Source organism: Lagenorhynchus albirostris, chromosome 18 (assembly GCF_949774975.1).
Source record: "Lagenorhynchus albirostris chromosome 18, mLagAlb1.1, whole genome shotgun sequence".
Taxonomy (NCBI): Eukaryota; Metazoa; Chordata; class Mammalia; order Artiodactyla; family Delphinidae; genus Lagenorhynchus; species Lagenorhynchus albirostris.
The window spans coordinates 48,203,877-48,226,502 of NC_083112.1; positions in this window are offsets into that span (position 1 = coordinate 48,203,877).

A 22,626-nucleotide genomic window follows, 5' to 3' on the forward strand; every position below is an offset into this window, starting at 1 on the left:
CATACAACCTACCAAGACTGAATTATGAAGAAACAGAAAATATGAACAGACCAATAACAAGTAAGGATATTGAGTCAGTAGTCAAAAACCTCCCAAAAAACAAAAGTCCAGAACTAGATAGTTTCACTGATGAATTTTACCAAGAATTCAAAGGAGAATTAATGACAGTCATTCTCAAACTCTTCCAAAAACCTGATGAGATGGGAACACTTTCAAACTCATTTTATGAGGGTAGCATTACATTGATACCAAAGCCAAATAAGGACAATACAAGAAAACTAGAGAATTATAACCCTCATGAATATAAATGCAAAAATTCTCAACAAAATACTAGGAAACTGAACCTCAGCAGCACATTAAAAGGATTATAAACCAGGATCAAGTAGGATGATTCAATGTAAGCAAGTCAATCAATGTGATACATCACATTAATAGAATAAAAGAATAAAAGAAAAAAATCATATGATCATCTCAATAGATGTGGAAAAATTATCTGACAAAATTCAGCACCTATTTATGATAAGAACTCTCAACAAAATGGGTATTGAAGGAATATACTCAACATAATGAAGGCCATATAAGACTAGCCCACAGCTGACATCATACTCATTGGTGAAAGCATGAAAGATTTTCCTCTAAGATCAGGAAAAAGACAAAAGTGTCTACTCTTACCACTCCTACTCAACACAGTAGCGGAAGTCCTAGCCTGAGCAATTAGGCAAGAAAAGAAAATTAAATGGCATCCAAATCAGAAAGGAAGAAATAGAACTGTCATTATTTTCAGATGACTTGATATTATATATAGAAAATACTAAAGGCTACACCAAAAAGCTTTCAGAACCAGTAAACAAGTTTAGTAAAGTTGCAGGGTACAAAATCAATATCCAAAAATTTGTTGAATTTCTATACACTAACAATTAATCATCTAAAAAAGACATAAAGAAAACTATCACACTTGCAATAGCATAAAAAATAAAATAAATTGGAATAAATTCAACCAAGGAGTTAAAAGACATGTACACTAAAAACTATAAGATATTGATGAACAAATGAAGAATACACAAGTAAATGGAAAGATATCCCATGTTTATGAATTGTAAGAACTAATATTGTTAAAATGTCTGTATTACCCAAAGCACTCTACAGATTCAATGCAACCTCTATCAAGATTCTAATGGCATTTTTCACAGAAATAGAAAAAGCAATCCTAAAATTTGTTTTGAACCACAAAAGACCCTAATTAGCCACAGCAATCTTGAGAAAGAAGAACAAGGTTGGAAACTCTCATTTCCTGATTTCAAACTATATTACAAAGCTATAGTAACCAAAACAGTATGGTACTGGCATAAAATCAGACACAGAGGCCAATGGAACAGGATCAAGAGCCCAGAAATCAACCTTTCATATACCTTCGACCAATATTTGACAAGGGAGTCAAGAATAATCCGTGGAAAAGATGGTCTCTTTCATAAATGGTGCTGGGAAAATTAAGATTTTCACATGCAAAAGAATGAAACTAGACACTTATCTTATACCACTCACAAAAATTAACTTGATATAGATTAAAGATGTAAATATAAGACCTGAAACCATAAAATTCCTAGAAGAAAACATTGGGAAAAATTCCTTTACATTGGTCTTGGCAATGAGTTTTTGGATATGACACCTAAAGCACAAGCGAAAAAACCAAAAATAAACAAGTGGGATTGCATCAAACTAAAAAGCTTCTGCAAAGCAAAAGAAATGATCAACAAAATGAAAAGCAACCTACAGAATGGGAGAAAATATTTTCAAATCATATATCTAATAAGGGGTTAATACCCAAAATATATAAAGGACTTAAACAACATAATAGCAAAAATCCCCCAAATAATCCGATTAAAAAATGGATGAAGGACTTGAATAGATATTTTTTCCAAAAAAGACATTCAAATGGCCAACAAGTATATTAAAAGGAGCTCAATGTCACTAATCATCAGGGAAATGCAAATCAAAACCACAATGAGATATCACCTGATACCTGTTAGAATGGCAATCATGAAAAAGACATGAGATAACAGGTGCTAGTGAGGATGTTGTGAAAAGGGAATCCTTGTGCACTGTTTATGGGAATATCAATTGGTACCACCATTATGGAAAACAGTATGGAGTTTCCTCAAAAAGTTAAAACTAGAACTACCATATGATCCAGAAATTCCACTTCTGGGTATATATCTGAAGGAAATAAAATCACTGTCTCAAAGAGATATCTGCACTCCTGTGTTCATAGTAGCATTATTTACAATAACCAGGACATTAAAACAACCTAAGTGTCTATTCATGGATGAATAGATAAAGAAAACTTGGTATATATACAAAATAGAATATTATTCAGCCATAAAAAAGAAGGAAATCCTGTCACTTGCAAGCACATGGATGAACCTGGAGGGCATTATGCTACATGAAATAAGTCAGACAGAGAAAGACAAATAATGTATGTTCTCACTCACATGTGGAATCTAAAAAACCCAAATTCATAGAGAACAGACAGGTGGTTGCCAGAGACCAGGGTTGGCGGTTGGGAAAATGGGTGAAGGTGGTCAAGAGGTACAAACTTTCAGTTACTATAAGAGAAATAAGTTCTGATGATGTATTGTATAGCATGGTGACTGTAGTTAATAATACTGTATTGCATGTTTGAAGGTTGCTGAGAGAATAGATTTTAAAAGTTCTCAACATAAGAAAAAGAATTTTTTTGTAATTATGTATGGTGACAATACTGTTTTTTATATTTGCAAGTTGCTGAAAGAGTAAATATGAGACATTTCCTCATAAGAAAAAATTTGTAATGGTGAGGTGATTGATGGTTAAACTGAATTTATTGTGGTAATCATTTCACTATATTTACATAACATATCAATTAAGTCTAAATAAAACTGGATAAAAGGGGAAAATCTAAGTAAAAAAATAAGGCAAACAGCTAGAAAATGCAAAAAAAACCCCACGATAAGCAGATCGTATTCACTATTTCAAGAAATATAGTTTATACTCTTTGTATGTTATTAAAAGGCAAAGACTCTTAGAAAGATTTAAAATGCAACTATATGCTGTTTTACAAGGGATGCATTTAAATCCAAATGATATAGAAAAGTTTAATATAAAAGGGCAAGAAAGCATTTTTACACAAATGCAAACAGAAAAGACAAAGCAGCAAACATTAAATAAGACAAAAGGCACCATTTAAAATTGTTAAATGGAACAATTCTCACTGTAGCTCTTGGAGTCATGATTATTATTAAAAATAATATAGCATTATACTACTTGAAACAAAAAATTTGGAAACGCAAAGGAAAATGAAGAGAAATAGAGATATGAGAAAATTAACGGAACCTCCCCAGGCTCATTCACAATGATGCATATATGCCCTATTTTCTTGGGCAGTTTCGATGGAACATGATCCATCCAGTTCCTGGCTGAGTTTTGGAGTGAACAGGCTCAGAAACTTAGGTTAGGTTACATCCTGTTCTAATCATACTACCCTTATTAACAGCTATTGTAGAGTTACCAGCATTTACAGAATGGAATTTTTCTCTCCAAAATCAGTTCTGTCTTGGGGGCTATAACCCATTTAATGGTAACAAAATTCACTCAAGCTACCAAGCTATAGGCCTGACTGCCTTGACTCTGCTCATCCCTACAAATCTATCTATGGAATCTGGCTCTTATTCTCCTCTTCACTATCACTGCCTTATTTTGATCTTTTTTTGGCCTAATTCATATTGTCCCTGGCCCTGGACTCTTATAATCCTGATCACACCACCTTCTTTGGAAAGCTCTGTTGTTTTCCTTTGCCAAACTATAGGACCAAAATCCAACTTGTTACACTGTTATAATATCCTTAACAATTTTCTCTTCTCCCCAGATCTGTCTGGATTTATTTCTCATCATTCTTCTTCTAATCTTCAATTCATTAAGATGTATGTTATTGCTTTGCTAAAATGTTTACAATTAACCAAAACAACAGACCCACTTATAACTGTCCTTTCAATTGCTATTCTCTCCTTTTGGAATAGCCTTCTCTGACTCTTTTTTATTCATTTTTATTTATTCTTTAAGATGCAGACTCAAATGTCTCCTAGTCTCAGAAACATTCTACAACTTTCCTGGAAAAATTCGGCTCTGTGCTGTTCATATTCATTTTAATATCACTTAATCAGCAGATTTATATATGATTTTATCCAGCTGCTGATCTGCCTCCTTCACTGGTAGTGAAACTGTGGAAGACAGCAGGGCCTTATTTACATCTGAATTATTAGGTACTGGCGTTTAGAAGGCCCTCAATAGGTATTTTTAAATGAATAATAAGAAATATGGAAATTTTAAAACTTAAGGGAGGTAGCGGACAATAATCTTGCAAATCCTGACCTTCTGTATTTATGATCTAAACACTGTGGACTGGAGAAGCCCAAACCACCAACTTTTGTTTACAGGTGAGGTGAGCATCAGTCCTGGTTTTTATATCTACTATTCTGGCATAATTATGAGTAGAACCCCCTTTCGCTCTCAAAAGTGTCCCAGTTTGAACAATGTTCACCATATGTATACACAAAATGAGTTTTTAAAGACAGTAATTTTATAAGCTTTCATTAAAAAAAAATCCAATAGATAATATCTGCCGCTAACTCAGACAATTTCCATCTATTTGTTCATTTACATTTAATGTAACATTGAAATGATTGGATTTAAGTCTCCCATCTTGGCTTTTGGTTTTTATATATCCCATTTGTTCTTTGTCTCAGTTTCCCTAATCCTACCTTCTTTTGAGTGAATCATATACGTTTTAGTATCTCAATTTTTCTTAAGTAATGATTTTTAAGTTATATCTCTGTGAGTGTGTGTTTGATGGTTGCCCTAGAATTGACATGGTTATTACTGTAAGTAATAGTAAGCTGCCTTGATCAAGAAACCTCATGCTTTTATCCAGAATAATATCAATCAATCATTAGGAAATATTGCTCTCTCTTAATCCCCATTAATCTAGTCCCATTTCCCTCTTCTTTCCACTTGTTCACGCCCACCCACTGTAGTTAACAAATACCTTTAGTTCCTGATTTATACTTCCTGTATTTATTTTGCGTAAGTGAACACAACACGTATAGTTTCTTTTTGTTTTTTGGCCATGCCTGTGGCATGCAGGATCTAAGTTCCCCCACCAGGGGTCGAACCCATGGCCCCTACGGTGGAAGCATGGAGTCCTAACCACTGGACCACTGGAATACCCACGTAGTATAGTCTCTAATATCCCCTTCTTTCCTTCTTGTTTTAATATAAGAGCTTTGTTGACACATAATTCTCATGCCATAAAATTCACTCGTAAAGTGTACATGCCGTTGGTTTTTAGTGTATTCACTCAGTTGTTCAACCATCACCACATTAACTTCGGAATATTTTCATCACCCCCAAATAAACCCTGTACCCATTATCAGTCACTCATCCTCCTCCCCGACTCCCAACCGTAGGTAACCAATAATCTATGTGATCTTTGATAACTAATTTCTTGCACTTAGCATAATATTTTCAAAGTTCGCCCATGCATGGATCAGTACTTCATTTCTTTTTATGGCTGAAAAATATTCCATTGTATGGATATACCACATTTTATTTATCCATTCATCAGCTGATGGACATTTAGTTTGTTTCCACTTCTGGGCTGTTATAAATCATGTTGCTGTGAACATTTGTATTCAAATTTTGTGTGGCTATGTTTTCATTTCTCTTGAATACATGAGTAGGAGTGGAATTGCTGGGTCATTTGGTGACTTTATGTTTAACCTTTTGAGGAACTGCCAGACTGTTTATCCAAAGTGACTGCACCAACTGCATTTTACATTCTCACCAGCAGTGTTGTAAGGGTTTCAATTTTTCCACATTTGCCAACTTGTAATTATCCATCTTTTTTATTATAGCCAAGCTAGTAGTCCCTTCTTTCTTACATGAAGTGTAGAACACTATAGCTACTCCTTTGCATTTCACTTTTCTCATTTAACAACACATCCTAGAAAAACTCCAAATCATTATAGTGGAATCTTCCTTATTCTTTTATACCTGCAGACTACTTTGTTATGTAAATATATCATAATTTATTCAACGATTCTCCTATGTATGGATATTTCGTTTATTTCTAATATTTTACAAATACAGTTGATCCTTGAACAACATGGGTTTGAACTGCATGGGTCCACTTATAGGTGGATTTTTTTTTTTTGATAAACACCACAGTACTACATGATCTGTGGTTGGTTAAATCTGCAGATGCAGAACCTTGGATAAGAGTGTCAACTGTAAAGTCGTGCAGACGTTCAACTGCACAGGGGTTGGTGCCCCTATGCCCCCTGTTCAAGGGTCAACTGTACAAATAATACTGCAATCAAGAGCCTCATACATATGTATTTTTATATTGTTAGAAGAGTGTCTTAGAATAGATTCCTAGAAGTGGGATTTCTGAGTCAAAAGGTAAGTGCATATGTGGTTTTGTTAAATATTGCCACATTTTTCTCCTGAAGGGATATAACAATTTCCCATGAGCAACATATGAGAGTGTCTGTTTCCCCACAGTCTTGCCAACAGAATGTTGTCTTGTTTTTTAACTTTTGCCAGTCTAATATATGAAAAATAATATCTTAGTATTCTTTATATTTCAATTTCTATAATTTGAGTGAGATCAAGAAATTTTCAAATTTAAGCTTCATTTTCAAATCTTTTTAGTGAGTTTTCTGTTCATCCCTTAATTGTCTTTTAAAGAGGTTAATAAATGACAAAAATGTCTTTCCTATTTATTCACATGCTCACCATTTCTAACACTCATCTTTACTTTCTATGGATCCAAGTTTCCATCTGGTAGCATTTTTTCAGCTTGAAGAACTAGCCTTAGCATGTCTCTTATTATAGGTCTGCTGGCAACACATTTTCTCAGCTTTTGTTTTTCTAAAAAAAGTCTCTTTGCCTTCATTTTTTGACCGACATTTCTGCTAGATATAGAAATCTAGGTTGCCAGTTATTGCCACTTTCCAATGAAAGTGTTTGTAGTTACTCAGTTTAGCTCACTTGTACACAGTCAATGTTTGCTTACTTCACAGGACTCATTAAGGCCTTCTGTTGAGATGTGACCACCTTTTATTATAGGAAATGTGAGTTGTAGCAAAAAGATGTAAATTGTAATTGTTAAACCTAGAGATAATTCAATCTATAGTCTCCTACTGGTGATCAAAGAGTGATTGACTTTTGCTTTCAAAGCTCAGTATTGTCAAAAGTGTGGTGCTCCAAGGACAATGGTGCTTCAAGGACAAAGGATGACCCTGCCTGAAACAGTGTCAGCGTTACACCCTATACCAGACTCTTAATCGCCGTCCCCGCCATATTGCCATGGCTACGAAATTCCCGAGCCCACCTGGGCAATGCCCACCTGGGCAATGCCCACCTGGGCAACAGGACCTCTCCCAAATAAGGAAAGGCATCTGCCCTGTCCCACTCCCACCCTATAGAAGGAAGGTATATGTGCCTCAACCAATCAGTAATGGAAATTACCACCTCGGACCATTCCTGTTTTCTGGCTATAAAAACTGATCAATCGCACATGTTCGGGCTCTACTCTCCCAGACTACTAGGAATTCGTCCTGCTGTTCTGGCAGCAACCCTTACCTCTAATAAATTCTATCTTCTTTACATTCTGCCTTGTGTCTGGAAACTCTTTTCCAACCGGCGTTCGGACCACGACATTTGGTGGCCTGTACGGGGATCTCCAGGGGGATCTCTTTCCCCACCTCCTCTCCTCGTTCCTTGGGACCCTCTGTGAACAGGCAAGCTGCCGTGGAAGCAACGGAGGAACTGTGGTCAGGGCCACACCCTGGTGTGTTCCAAAGGCTCCGTGGCTCACTTCACCCCAGTAACTGCCTCCCAGAACGGGTGAGGATCCCTCTGTCTTCCTTCTGACTGAGGGCTGGGCCGATTGGTATTGTGCAGGCACGGGTTATTTAAAAGCCATTAGGGCGCCTGCCGCTTGAAGACTCCTGTGAAAGGATAAGGGGGTCCCGGAACGGACCAGGCTATTAGAGCGTCTGCCCGCATCAAGACAACTTCCGTGCAACACGAGGCACGTAGTGGACGAAGCAAAGCACAAAGCCCACAGTCCCTTGGCCACTGCCTCCTCTGTAGGGTTAGAAGGCGGAATCCTCAGTCCTCTTTTCTGTCGCGTCTGCTTCTTTCTCCTTGGCTTGGATTGACTCCAAAGGACCTCGCCGCCTCTAGATGGTCCCGAGAGCCCCTTCACATCCCTGAGAATCTTCTAATAGTGAGTCAATTTCCGGCCGGCTTCCGGGAATTCCCCTCTGGTCACTGATGCCTTAGTCGCACTGTTCTCACTGGTGCCTTAGTCACACGGAGACGTCACTGAGACAAAGTGGGATGCCCTTTTGCCCGCCAGTGATTCTCAGTACGCCTATTCTATGGCATTGAGGCTAAGAATGGGTTCAGGTACGTCTATTCCCTTAGACTCACCTCTTGGTTGTATTCTCAGGAATTGGAGGGAATTTGACCCAGACAATCTCAAAAAGAGGAAGCTCATTTTCTTTTGTAATACGGCTGGGTTCCCATACAAACTGGGGGACCAAGAACAATGGCCTCTTAATGGCACGCTAAATTACAACACGATCCTCCATCTTGATCTCTATTGTCAGAAACTAGGAAAGGATTCCGAGGTTCCATAGGTCCAGGCCCTCCAGGCCCTCAGTCAGAATCCGAGCCTGAGGGACTCCTGTCGCATGTGTCTCTCCATTGCCGCTTTAATGCCTCGTCCACCCGCCTCTCCTCCTTCAGCTTCACTACCTCGTCCCTCCCCATCTCCCCATCCACCAGGTATCTTGGATGAGCCTTCTTGTCCCCGGTCTCCCCAGCCTCCTCCTAAACCTTCTCCCCAACCCTGACCTGCGTATCCAGAAGCAGACCTTCCCTCCCCTCCCCACACTCGGTCACAAGCAGCCCAACGCTCTGAATCGAGTCCCAATATGCTTCCCCTACAAGACGTTGCTAACGGAGATCTAGGCACTATCAGAGTTCACGTCCCCTTCCCCATGTCTGATCTCTCTCATGTTCAAGGGAAACTAGGCTCCTTTAGCCAGGACCCTTCCATGTTCATCAGGGAATTCCAGGCCCTAACTATAGCCTTTGACTTAACTTGGCCAGATATTCCTGTGGTCCTAAGTACCTGCTGCACTCATGAGGGAAAGGCCAGGATCGGGGCCTTGGCTCAGGCCTGGGCAGATGAGACATACGCCCGAAATCCTAATGAGAACCGAGCAGGGGCAGAAGCAGTCCCACGGGCAGACCCAGGATGGAGACACCCGGCAAATGAAAATGGGCCAGCAGGAGGGCCCACTAGGAGAAATTACATGATTACCTGTCTGCTAGAAGGTATGAAAAAGGCAATCATCAAACCTGTCAATTATAAGAAACCCAGAGAAGTCACACAGGAACCCTCTGAGAATCCAGCCCTTTTTCCAGCCCGATTAGCAGAGCCTATGAGGAAATACAGTAGCGTAGACCCTGAGACCCCTGAAGGTCAGGCTATACTCGCAGTTCACTTTATAAGCCAGGCATCCCCAGACATAAGACAGAAATGACAGAAACTAGAGCAAGGGTCACAGACCCCATTTTCTGTCCTATTGACATGGCCTTTAAGGTCTTCAACAATAGGGAGGAGCCTTCTAGGAACAGACGAGAACTGAGAGGAGGAAAAATTAAAACGGCACGCTCAGTATACGGCTCTTGCCATTACTCAGTCCCTCGCAATCAGGGACCCACGGGAGCTCCTTTTCTGTCTCAGAAACCAGTGCCGTCAGCAGGGGCACACTGTCAGGAATGGCTGCACCCCACCACCCGATATCCCATGCCCTTACTGTCGCCAAAAGGGCCACTGGAAGAGGAGTTGTCCCTCCCACCCTCCAGCGGGTAGGCCAATTCCACAATCACTCAACACCTGGGGTATTTCGGGTCCCAGCCCCCTGGGCCGAGGTCAAGGCCCATTACCCCTGTTGGTGGTTTTGACCATCAGGATCAAGAACCGGATTGCGCTCTACATCTGGGGCTCCTGGATGCGGATGACTGAAGGTGCCCGGGGCTCAATCTACAGGCCCCTATGTTCCCCATAAGACCGGGGGAGCCCCGGGTAGCCCTGGATGGGGCAGGGGCTACTATAAGCTTTCTAATTGACACAGGGGCTACTTATTCAGCCCTGACCTCCTTCTCTGGTCCCACTTGCCATTCCTCAATCCTCCTAACAGGGATGGGAACAGGCTCAGCAGGACTCTTCAACTCTATTTTCACTGCCCGACAGCTCTCTCTTGAACTCACACAACAGATTGCCAACCTTGCAGCTCAAATTAACACGCTACTAAATTCTCTAGCAGAAGTGGTTTTACAAACTAGAAGAGCTCAGGACCTCCTAACAGCTTACCAGGGAGGGACCTGTGCAGTGTTAAAGGGGGATTGCTGTATTTTGGTTAACCAATCGGCAAGGTCTAGACCAATTTTGGGGCCATGTATTTTTAACCTCCTTGTTAAGTTTGTCTCTTCCAGAATACAACAAAAAAACCTCCAAATGGTGATGCAACAAGAATACTGGCCAGACAATACTCGTGCAACCCTTGAACAAGTTGCCATCACTTTCCATGAGGCCCGCACTCCTCCCTAGATACACCCTGACAGAGAGCAGGCAACGGGAACCCAGACCCCACGATGACCCCACTCAGCAGGAAGCAACCAGAGAAAGTTCGTTGCCCCTTCTCCTAACAAAGAGGTTCCCGAATGCCTGAGAGGGAATTAGGCAGTTAGGTAGATATGAACAGGGTATCCAATAAGGCCAAGAAATTGGCCCTATAAATAAAGAGAGGGGGGAATGTGGTGTTCCAAGGACAATGGTGCTTCAAGGACAAAGGACGACACTGAGTGAAAAAGTTTCAGCGTTACACCCCCTACCAGACTCTATTTTTTAACGTCTTTACTGGAGTACAATTGCTATACAATGTTGTGTTAGTTTCTGCCATATAACAAAGTGAATCAGCTATATGTATACATATATCTGCATATCCCCTCCCTCTTGAGTCTCCCTCCCATCCTCCCTATCCCACCCCTCTAGGTCATCACAAAGAACCGAGCTGATCTCCCTGTGCTATGGGGCTGCTTCCCACTAGCTATCTATTTTACATTTGGTAGAGTATATATGTCCATGCCACTCTCTTACTTCGTCCCAGCTTACCCTTCCCACTCCCCGTGTCCTCAGATCCATTCTCTACAACTGCGTCTTTATTCCTGTCCTGCCCCTAGGTTCTTCAGAACCATTTATTTTTTTAGATTCCATATATATGTGTTAGCATATGGTATTTGTTTTTCTCTTTCTAACTCACTTCACTCTGTATGACAGACTCTAGGTCCATCCACCACACTACAAGTAAATCAATTATGTTTCTTTCTATGGCTGAATAATATTCTATTGTATATATGTGCCACATCTTCTTTATCCATTCATCTGTCGATGGACATTTATGTTGCTTCCATGTCCTGGCTATTGTAAATAGAGCTGCAATGAACATTGTAGTACATGACTCTTTTTGAATTAGGGTTTTCTCAGGGTATATGCCCAGTAGTGGGATTGCTGGGTCATATGGTAGTTCTATTTTTAGTTTTTTAAGGAACATCCATACTGTTCTCCATAGTGGCTCTATCAATTTACATTCCCACCAACAGTGCAAGAGGGTTCCCTTTTTTTTCACACCCTCTCCAGCATTTATTGTTTGTAGATTTTTTAATGACGGCCATTCTGACCCGTGTGAGGTGACACCTCACTGTACTTTTGATTTGGATTTCTCTAATGAATAGTGATGTTGAGCATCCTTTCATGTGTTTGTTGGCAATCTGTATATCTTCTCTGGAGAAATGTCTATTTAGGTCTTCTGCCCATTTTTAGATTGGGTTATTTGTTTTTATGATATTGAGTTGCATGAGCTGCTTGTATATTTTGGAGATTAATCCTTTGTCAGCTGCTTCATTTGCAAAATTTTCTCCAATTCTGAGGGTTGTCTTTTCGTCTCCTTTATGTTTTGCTTTGCTGTGCAAAAGCTTAAGTTTCATTAGGTCCCATTTGTTTATTTTTATTTTTATTTCCCTTTCTCTAGGAGGTGGGTCAAAAAGATTTTTGCTGTGATTTATGTCATAGAGTGTTCTGCCTATTTTCCTCTAAGAGTTTTATAGTATTTGGCCTTACATTTAGGTCTTTAATCCATTTTGAGATTATTTTTGTGTATGGTGTTACGGAGTGTTCTAATTTCATCCTTTTACATGTAGCTGTCCAGTTTTCCCAGCACCACTTATTGAAGAGGCTATCTTTTCTCCATTGCATATTCTTGCCTCCTTTATCAAAGATAAGGTGACCATATGTGCATGGGTTTATCTCTGGGCTTTCTATCCTCTTCCCTTGATCTATATTTCTGTTTTTGTGCCAGTACCATACTGCCTTGATTACTGTAACTTTGTAGTATAGTCGGAAGTCAGGGAGCCTGATTCCTCCAGCTCCGTTTTTCTTTCTCAAGATTACTTTGGCTATCCGGGGTCTTTTATGTTTCCATACAAATTGTGAAATTTTTTGTTCTAGTTCTGTGACAATGGTAGTTTGATAGGGATTGCATTGAATCTGTAGATTGCTTTGGGTAGTAGAGTCATTTTCACAATGTTGATTCTTCCAATCCAAGAACATGGTATATCTCTCCATCTGTATGTATCCTCTTTAATTTCTTTCATCAGTGTCTTATAGTTTTCTGCATACAAGGTCTTTTGTCTCCTTCGGTAGGTTTATTCCTAGGTATTTTATTCTTTTTGTTGCAATGCTAAATGGGAGTGTTTCCTTAATTTCTCTTTCAGATTTTTCATCATTAGTATATAGCAATGCAAGAGATTTCTGTGCATTAATTTTGTATCCTGCTACTTTACCAAATTCATTGATTAGCTCTAGTAGTTTTCTGGTAGCGCCTTTAGGATTCTCTATGTAGAATATCATGTCATCTGCGAACAGTGACAGCTTTACTTCTTTTCTGCTATGGATTCCTTTTATTTCTTTTTCTTCTCTGATTGCTGTGGCTAAAACTGCCAAAACTCTGTTGAATAATAGTGGTTAGAGTGGGCAACATTGCCTTGTTCCTGCTCTTAGTGGAAATGGTTTCAGTTTTTCACCATTGAGAATGATGTTGGCTGTGGGTTTGTCATATATGGCCTTTATTATGTTGAGGTAAGTTCCCTCTATGCCTACTTTCTGGAGGGTTTTTTATCATAAATTGGTGTTGAATTTTGTCGAAAGCTTTTTCTGTATCTATTGAGATGATCATATGGTTTTTACCCTTCAATTTGTTAATATAGTGTATCACATTGATTGATTGTCATATATTGAAGAATCCTTGCATTCCTGGGATAAACCCCATTTCCCACTGGGAAGTTCAGGTGTTTTGTGCACTAGCTGCTGTGGACTCCATGCTTGGCACCCTGCACTTTCCTTCACTGCAGCCTTGTGTCACTATACTGGCTTCACTGCATGTGGGCAAGGGGACCCAAGTTTGGTTCAGTAACACTTAAAAGGCTTTAAAAAGTATATTTCACTTTAAATATACTAAAAGATTATACAATTTAAGATTTTTATTATCAGCCTCTGGTTGAATCTCTTTGCTTAATGTTTTCTGGAGGTCAAAAAGAGTGGTTAACTGTCTATGTTGACTACAGAAAAAGCTACTGTTCATTCTAACCTACGTTTATAGGTTTTTAGGAGGGTATTTGTGGCATTTGCTGCAGTTGGCTTCTTCAAATTTAAATGGGAACCAAGATTCAGAACTGGTCTTGTTGGACCAGTGGGTAGACTCTGGAGCAAATAGGCCGTTGGTAAAGCTAAATCTGATTTTAAAGCCAGATACTTTAAAGTCTTGGGGGCATATTTAGAAGATCATAACTTTGGACTAAAAACATCTTAAAGCTGTTTTTTCATAAGCCAATTCATAGTGAACTTTGTCAATTTTTTCCCTGAAATATCTTAATAATACGTCTTCCTTAAGGAAAGTTTACGTAATGCCTATGTTTTGACTTATTTTATAGAATGCCCAAGTAATGTTTAACAAAGACTTTCTCAAGTGCTTACTACTTTGAAATCACTGTATTAGAGGCTACCTTTAATCTCTTTCTTAATGTTGTCCATTTTGAAACCTCCACTATTAAATATTTTGTGTTATTTCCGACGTCACTCATTTTCTCTCATAATAAATTTGATACCAAATGTTGATTTTTGAGGTGTTACATTTGATATCCATGTGTCCACACAGAATTAATATGAGTATTGTGTGTACTCAAGGAATATTCTTTGTCCTTAGTTCTTCCAAGCTTAGAGTACTTGCAAGAATATTTGGTGAATGATTTAATCCACGGAACATATGGGTCTTAATAAAAATTTACTGAATGGATAAAAAAATTAATAAGTTTGGACTGATTACCAGTGCATTAAAAAGAGTGGAGAATCAAGAATGGGAATATAACCACACTTTTTTTGTTATTTTTTCTTAAAATTATATCAAAGGAGTGAAAATGCAGTAGTTCACAGTGTCATTATAATAGTGTGGGTGTATTTTCAGCATTTAAGAACTACTAGTTGAAATACATTGTGTGGGATATTATTTCTACAACTGCAGTTTTGGAGATAATTCAGAAAATAAACAAATATCAGAGACCTTATTTGATCACATGGAGAACAGTAAACAGGAGTTTTACTTTTTCCCCAGGGCCTTTTTCATGACTAAACAGGAATTATCCATCCAGGGATCCTGAAATAACACATCCAATTAGAGTACCTGCTAACTCATCATGAAACTGACAAAGGAGAGTTAAGCATAGTGGTTAAACATTACCTAAGATTGTTGGAAAAGTTTCTAGGCACTCGTTTGCAAAGCAGAAAATGTAAACTATGATAATCACTAACAGCACTATTGATGGTTAAATTCCTTCAATATTTTGCAGTTATTAGATTCTAAATAAGCATAAAATGTTGTGTACAAAAATTTTACTTGGCGAGACAGTGTTAGGTGAGATAAATGAATGGGTTATTCTTCATTCTCTTTAACATCATGAAGCCAACAAATATTTTACTGAAGTATAGAATACCTTATTCATTATTAATCTGTGCCTTATGTTTGTGATATTAAAAATGAATCAAAGTGGTTAGCTTCCTGGGTATCCACTCAAAATTCTGCTCATTTAAACTATGCATTATAAAGGAAGTTTTGAACATTTCAATAATTCCTAGGAGAGTCACTTTCTAGTTAAGGTACAAGTAATTTATATACTAATGTGAGTCAAATCATTTGGGGGAAATCCTTCCTGAAAGTTTAAACTTGACCGTGAGTACTGCTTTGAAGACCTTAATTAGAGAAGTAGACCTGCATTATTTAAACCCTTCCTATACAGACCTGTATGCAAATATATTTTTCAGGTATTCAAAGGAATTAAGAAAAGTTCTTGCAAAAGCCAACTTCAAGAACTTTGGAAAATGTTCATAACTGAGTACAAATCTGCAAAATTTGTCTTGATTTTAGCCTCATTTATGAGTTTCTAACTCATCATTTGATGGCTGACTTGGGAGGTGTTGGTGTTAGAGGTGTGAATGTGAATCTTTAATTTCATGCTGGGCATCACTTCCTGTTTTTAACCCAACCCTCAAGAAAAGAGCTTCAAATATCACTGTTCAGTTTTCTTATGCTTGCCAGTGAAAAACATCATCAAACAGACTAAATGAAAAACAAGATTTCCAAGAAATATTTTCTAAACAGAACAGCCAATTTCACTGATGGATTAAAAAAAAAAACAGGTAGCCAAGCTTTTCTCTTGTCATTATTTCACCACCGTTTTCACATATATTATTCAGTACTCTCAGTTGTAAAGTTCTTGAAGCATCTTTTCAGCGGCTAATATTTTACGTTTTCCTACACTTCTCAACTTGTGATTAATGAACAAAGCATGTACACATACTTCCTTTAAAATAAATATAGTACATGGGGGATTTTAGAAAATTCAGGGATTTTCAAGTAATTGAGAGCTTTGAAAAGAGCACTTTAGAAGTCAAACCTTGGAATCAGTTTGTAGTGAGGGAACTATTAAGCTTTTTGGTAAAGTGGCAAAGAATGGAAAGCAAGAGAATTCTTAATATATCAAGATGACTCAAATCAGTCCAAAAAAGTGATTTCTTTCTTGAATTGAGTAACTCAATATTCATAAGAGATAGAGCTGTGTCTCCCCACCCCATCGTGACCCTCACACATATATCCTGCTTTTTAGCCTTAGCAGTGAACTCTTCTATAATTAACTTATGTATGTATGAAGTCAGTCATGTCTGAAATGGACTCCAGGTCTCTGGATCCTTGCCTCTCTTCCATGGAATTACTGGGGGACTATGAACTATTGTGCCATGAGGGAAGAATATAAAGGCCAATTTATTAACACGTCTGCATATATCTTGTTATTATTTGCAAGTCTTAATGCTAACCATTCACTTCAAGTTTTATAGGATGTAATCTGGTACATGTAAATAAAATTCAGGGTTCTTGAAACGAAATCATAAAAGTAGCATATTGCAATCAAAGAGCAGATGTTTTGTGATGTCAAGCTGAGTATTTATGGTCTTGCTTCAAGCCAATCACTGAAACTGACAATTTATCACAAATTATTTGACTATCTAAAGAAGTGATTTCATTAGAAAAATGTTTAAAACTTTACTTTTCAAACAAACTAATTTAAAAAACTCAGATTTTTATTCTTTTGGAAAGGAAAGAAACCCAGTACAAGACTGAGGTAGAAAAATTCTACAAATATATTCAAGAGCCTCTGATTAGTAGTGACTAGTGACCCATAATAACTAGCTCCCGACATCTCTTAATTAGATTGTGCTAAATACTCCAATTTACCCGAAAGTTGAAAAAATTACTCTCAATTTGGTTCTTGCTAATTTAAATGCTCAATCAAAGTGAGTTTAGTGATTAAATTTGATATATAAAGCATGTTTGATGAACCTTTTGTTTATTACTTGATCCTGGAAGTGTTTCCAGTTTATTCTGGCTCTTTGCAGAAGGGCTCAGAAAGGAACTTGAGAATTTACTTTCTGTAGACAAACATATCGCTTTTACTTTTCATTTTAAATGAGGTGGGAAAGATACTATTATTCACCATGTTTCTCTTATGTTAAGACATAGAAGTTCATAACTGAGTAGAACCATAAATAAGGTCACTTAAGTCTAAACGCTTACGTGAAACCTGAGCCCTCCGTTCCACATACCTAGCACCTTGTTATTCTGTCTCTGCTGGAGTGTTCCATTAGCATATTAGTTTGATCCACCTTTAGAGAGTTGTATCATTCACAAGTTCACTCAGATTTTTGAGAGCCTACTACATGACACACATAGTCCTAAGAAATGGAGATGCCACATTGAACCAAACACAATCCCTGTCGATGTGGAATGTATAGACTGTTTTTTTTTTTAACATTGTGTGAAATCCTACCTCTCTTTGCATCTAAATTTTTTTTTTTTTTTGTGGTACGCGGGCCTCTCACTGTTGTGGCCTCTCCCGTTGCGGAGCACAGGCTCCGGACGCGCAGGCTCAGCGGTCATGGTTCACGGGCCCAGCCGCTCCACGGCATGTGGGATCTTCCCAGACCGGGGCACGAACCCGTGTCCCCTGCATCGGCAGGCGGGCTCTCAACCACTGCGCCACCAGGGAAGCCCTGCATCTATCTTTTGTTGTCGGGTTTCATCATATCTACCTTTTGCTCCTATCATCTGCAAGCTTAACCAGGGCTTCTTTTGTTTACTGATCTGTAAACTGATAATCTTTACATCAAATCTGATTTTTAAAACGTTTTGAAGGTGAAAAATTGAGCTAGCAGCGATACAGGTTACCTGTAAAACATTTCAACTAAAACATGCATGATTCTGAGTCATTAAAACAGGTACAGTGAAAGTTTTGCCATTTTCCTTCCTCTGGTTCATGTTCCTAAGCTTGCTTCATTAAAGCTCAGTGAGTAAAACTGATTGATAAGTAAAGCAATGTAAACACAAATGCCTCAATCCACAATAGGGCAGCCCCTTTAGAAGGGAATTGATGGCTCTGTAAATACAATACTCACTAAGTACTTATTCATGTATTGAGAATCATCTACAAAAACCACTATTTTGTCCATAGAAATGTTCTGCTGTTGCTTTATAGATAGTCACCAAAATTATTTTTTAAAAAGGACATAAAATAGACCTTAATTATCTGCCAGTTATATATGAGAAAGAATTCAGCATATAATCTCATGCGCCAGAAGACCAATTATTCTTTGAACCAAACCATCCACCACCAATACCAGCCATATTTTCTTAATTGGCTCATGAATAGGTTAAAGGGTCTAGAGTTATGAGCTTTTGCATATTTATTAATCCTATGTTTTCCTACTTAACTAGAAAGATTAACCTTGATGAAGAAAGAACTTACATTGACTCGACTTATTTTTTAATTTACAAAAAACATATTTTATGTCTCAATTCACTATCTTCACAGTGTATAAGAATAATGAATGATTTCATCATTGCAAAGCATGGTAGATGGGTTATTACCAGACCTGATCTTTATTTTATATTAATGCAAAATTTCCGTTTCAATACTTCTAAATGTTACTTCTACCTTGTCAAGTAGATCCAGATGTTGTAACTGTCCTTATATGGAATATTCTCTGTCATCATTGTTTTCATCATAAATGAAAGCATCCGTTTTATTGGCATAACCCTCTATCAACACTCTGGTGCTAAATATGTTCTAGTTGATAAGTACTGGCAAAAGGGATCATCTGAATAGAAGAAGGAGAATATTTCTGGAATCTCTTTATTTCTGATTTCTATTACAATGACTATATTTTTGCTTTCAGACCAGGAAGAACCAGAACAAGTATGGTAGCATTTGTCATCCTGTCATGAGGATAATTTAGTTAATGACAGAAGAAAAAGCAGAAAGGAGAGAAAAGTTCCAAAACGCGACCAGACCTAAGTGGGGAATTGAGTCAACAAAAGAATTCTTTGCTCTGTGATTACTCTTCACTCCAAAGCACAGTTGCCACGTCCAGCTGTCAGAATTAAAGGACTGTTTCCTGAGGTATTGTCCCACGCAGGCTGAATCAATGGGAAACTGGCTTGTTCATATGGTAGGATCACATTTTTGCCTACTAGTGAGTGAGATGTGGAAATCATCTGTCACCACTGTGCACCAGTACAGTGCTTCTCAACATTTGTTCCAGTCATGGGCGTTCTTGAAAATCAGATAAGAGATATAAACCCCCTTCTCAGAAAAGTGCACATACACACATGAATTTCTGTAAACAATTTGAAGGGGTTCACATACTTCCTGACACCCAGTTATGATTCTCCCTTGGGTCATAGATTTCAAGTTAAGGATTTCCTACACTAGAGAAGAGGGAAGTAGTTTTTATCAGTATTCCATGTGTCAGATTTAATAATAATAATAAATTATAATAAGTGCTTTATATGGACTGTCTTTCAATAACCCCATGAGTTAGTTTTATTGTCCCCATTTTTTTTTTCTTTTTTCTTTTCTTTGTTTTAGTGGTACTCGGGCCTCTCACCGTTGTGGCCTCTCCCGTTGCAGAGCACAGGTTCCGAACCCGCAGGCTCAGCAGCCATGGCTCACAGGCCCAGCTGCTCCGCGGCATGTGGGATCCTCCCGGACCAGGGCACGAACCCGCGTCCCCTGCATCAGCAGGCGGACTCTCAACCACTGCGCCACCAGGGAAGCCCTACTGTCCCCATTTTTTAAAATGAGCTGGTGAGTATCAGTGACTTGACCATGGTTAAGCAACCCATAACTGAGGACTTCAGAATAGTCTGTTCAGAGGTGCTTATTGCTACAATCTCCCACTCTCCTTTTTGTTTTCCATCCTGTGTAACTAATATTCCAAACTGTATTAAGGACAGATTCCTGGCTCTCAGCTCCCTGGAGTATTGCTTAGTTTCCCCTTGTCCTTACCTGGGCCAATAATTAGTCACCTTCTCCCCACTTCAAGCTCATACTCTGCTTTATGGCTGGCCTTCTGTGTCACATTGTCTCTACTTTCACCAGCTTCCCAGAAGCTAAATCTTCTGACATACAACCTCCATACCCTCATGTACCCTCCCCTCCACCAATAACCCCTCCAGGTTTAGTTCCACATCTGTTCCTAAGCCAATACTAATTGAGGCAGGAAGTAGATCTTGGTGTAGTGGGTCTTGGAATTAAATTACTTTAACAAGATTCATTGATCTAGCCTCCAACAGCTGGGCCCCCAAGTGTCCATGTCTGCCAACCAGATGCCTTTGTGTGCCTTTGTAGTTTCCATTTCAAGGTATTCCCTTTGACAGCATGTGAAGACTTACTATCTCGCAAATTGAATTAGAGGGTATATCCCTTGAGAGCTAAAATGTTAGGTAATAGACCAGAGCAGAGATAAGTTAAGTCATGGGAAAGGTAAAGAATAGTTCTCATGCCAACAGGACCTGATTGTAATGTGTTTGTCCAAATATAGATTTATTTAAATAAAGACTGTCTCTTTCAAAATCAGGATTGGCCTGTTATAGAAATATAGAAAATAAAGAGTTACAGGAGATAAATTTTGACAATGCTAATGCAAGAACAGTCAAGGGAATGTTTGCCTTCTAAATACCCATTTGAAACTCAAATGCTTCCTTCCCAAGAAAGACATCCTTTTCATGAAGAGAGATGCAAGCAATTGCAGGCAATGAGCACAGCACGTTCTGGATCCATTCACAACAAGAAAATTTTTACGGCAAAGTAGATGTATTTTATGTTATCTTAGCCTAATGTCATTAAACAATTTATACATCTAATCACCCCTGCACTGATCCTATGCTTACCTAGTTACCATCTAATTATGATTTGATTTTCCAATTAGTTTTTTCTACTGGCAAACATTAATTGCTCATATAGATGATAAACATCGTTGGTGTCTATGAGAGTGATTTTTCAAGATGACTTAATAAAGTGGTCTTTAATATTATTTGATTTCTCTTAAAGCCAGACTGCAGCTGAACACTTGCTGAGACCAGTAGTCTGCTCAGCGTGGCAGTTAGATTTCTCGATGAGCATTTGCAAGTCAGGATTTACGTGTCTTCCCTAGTCTTAGGGGCATTTGAGTTACGATCTTTCAGGCTCTCATCACCTATTTCTCTGACCACTGTCAAGAAGGGGAGGTTAGGGCTTCCCTGGTGGCGCAGTGGTTGAGAGTCCGCCTGCCGATGCAGAGGACACGGGTTTGTGCCCCGGTCCGGGAAGATCCCACATGCCGCGGAGCGGCTGGGCCCGTGAGCCATGGCCACTGAGCCTGCGCGTCCGGAGCTTGTGCTCCGCAACGGGAGAGGCCACAACAGTGAGAGGCCCACGTACCGCCAAAAAATAAATAAATAAATAAATAAAAGAAGGGGAGGTTACACATTTATTGCAGAAAGCAGATCCCGGAAGTGACTTAACTAATTGAGGCAGTTCCCAGGGAGGCCCCACCCAACACCAGGCAGCCTTCCGTTTATGGTACCACAACCGATTTCACCCTTCCGAATAGATTTTTACAGTGTCTGCTCTAAGTTAGGGCTGCGTTTCTCTTTGCTTCCAACTCTTTGGTCAGTCTAGTTCTTTGGCTTATTATGTATCCAGTGCCTGGCTTTACCATGAACTCTAGCCATTTGGGTGGTTTCCAGATGCCTAGAAACAAAGCTTTGGCTTGACAGTGAACTGATGATAAACTTGCCAAGTGCCTGGTTCATGAACTGTGCTATACCTTGCTCTTGTCCCCATGTACTCTTGCCTGAGGGTCTTCCGTATAGAGAAAAAATTGCAAATGATGCCTCCTGGCCACCTAGCATTTGATGAACATCTCGATATTCCCCTCTGGTGTCCAATATTCCTAGAAAGGTGAGCAAGCATAGTGACCTGGTTTATGCCTTAAGTTTCTATACGTTTGACGAGTCTCCTTGAACTGTCCTTCCTTGCCAAAACCAGAACCTATGGGCAGATCAGTTTTCCCAACACTTTCTTTTGCTTGGTTCCAGTTTTCTTTCCCTTTCTAACAGTCATCTTGTAGAGGGTCTTAAATGCCAGTCTGAGAAGGAGGTATATACTTAAGTCATGTCATGCCAGCAGGGCAAGCTGTGCCCACCACATTTTCAAAATGCAGAATTGAAAAAGGAAGACATTTTTAGATAGGGTCTAGATAGTTTAAAACAGGGCTCTGACTCCTGCTTGTTTTCATACATAAAGTTTGCTAGAATACAATTGTACTCATTCACTTATGTATTGGTATTTTCTAGGGTGACTTTTGCCCTACCCCAGAAGAGTGAAGTAGTTGTGACAGAGGCCAGATAGTATGCAAAGACCAAAATATTTACTATCTGGCCCTTAACAGAAAAGGTTTGCAGACCCCTGGTCTACATGACAATTATGGAGACCTAGACTAATTAAAGGGCTAGCAGTAAGAATGAAAGA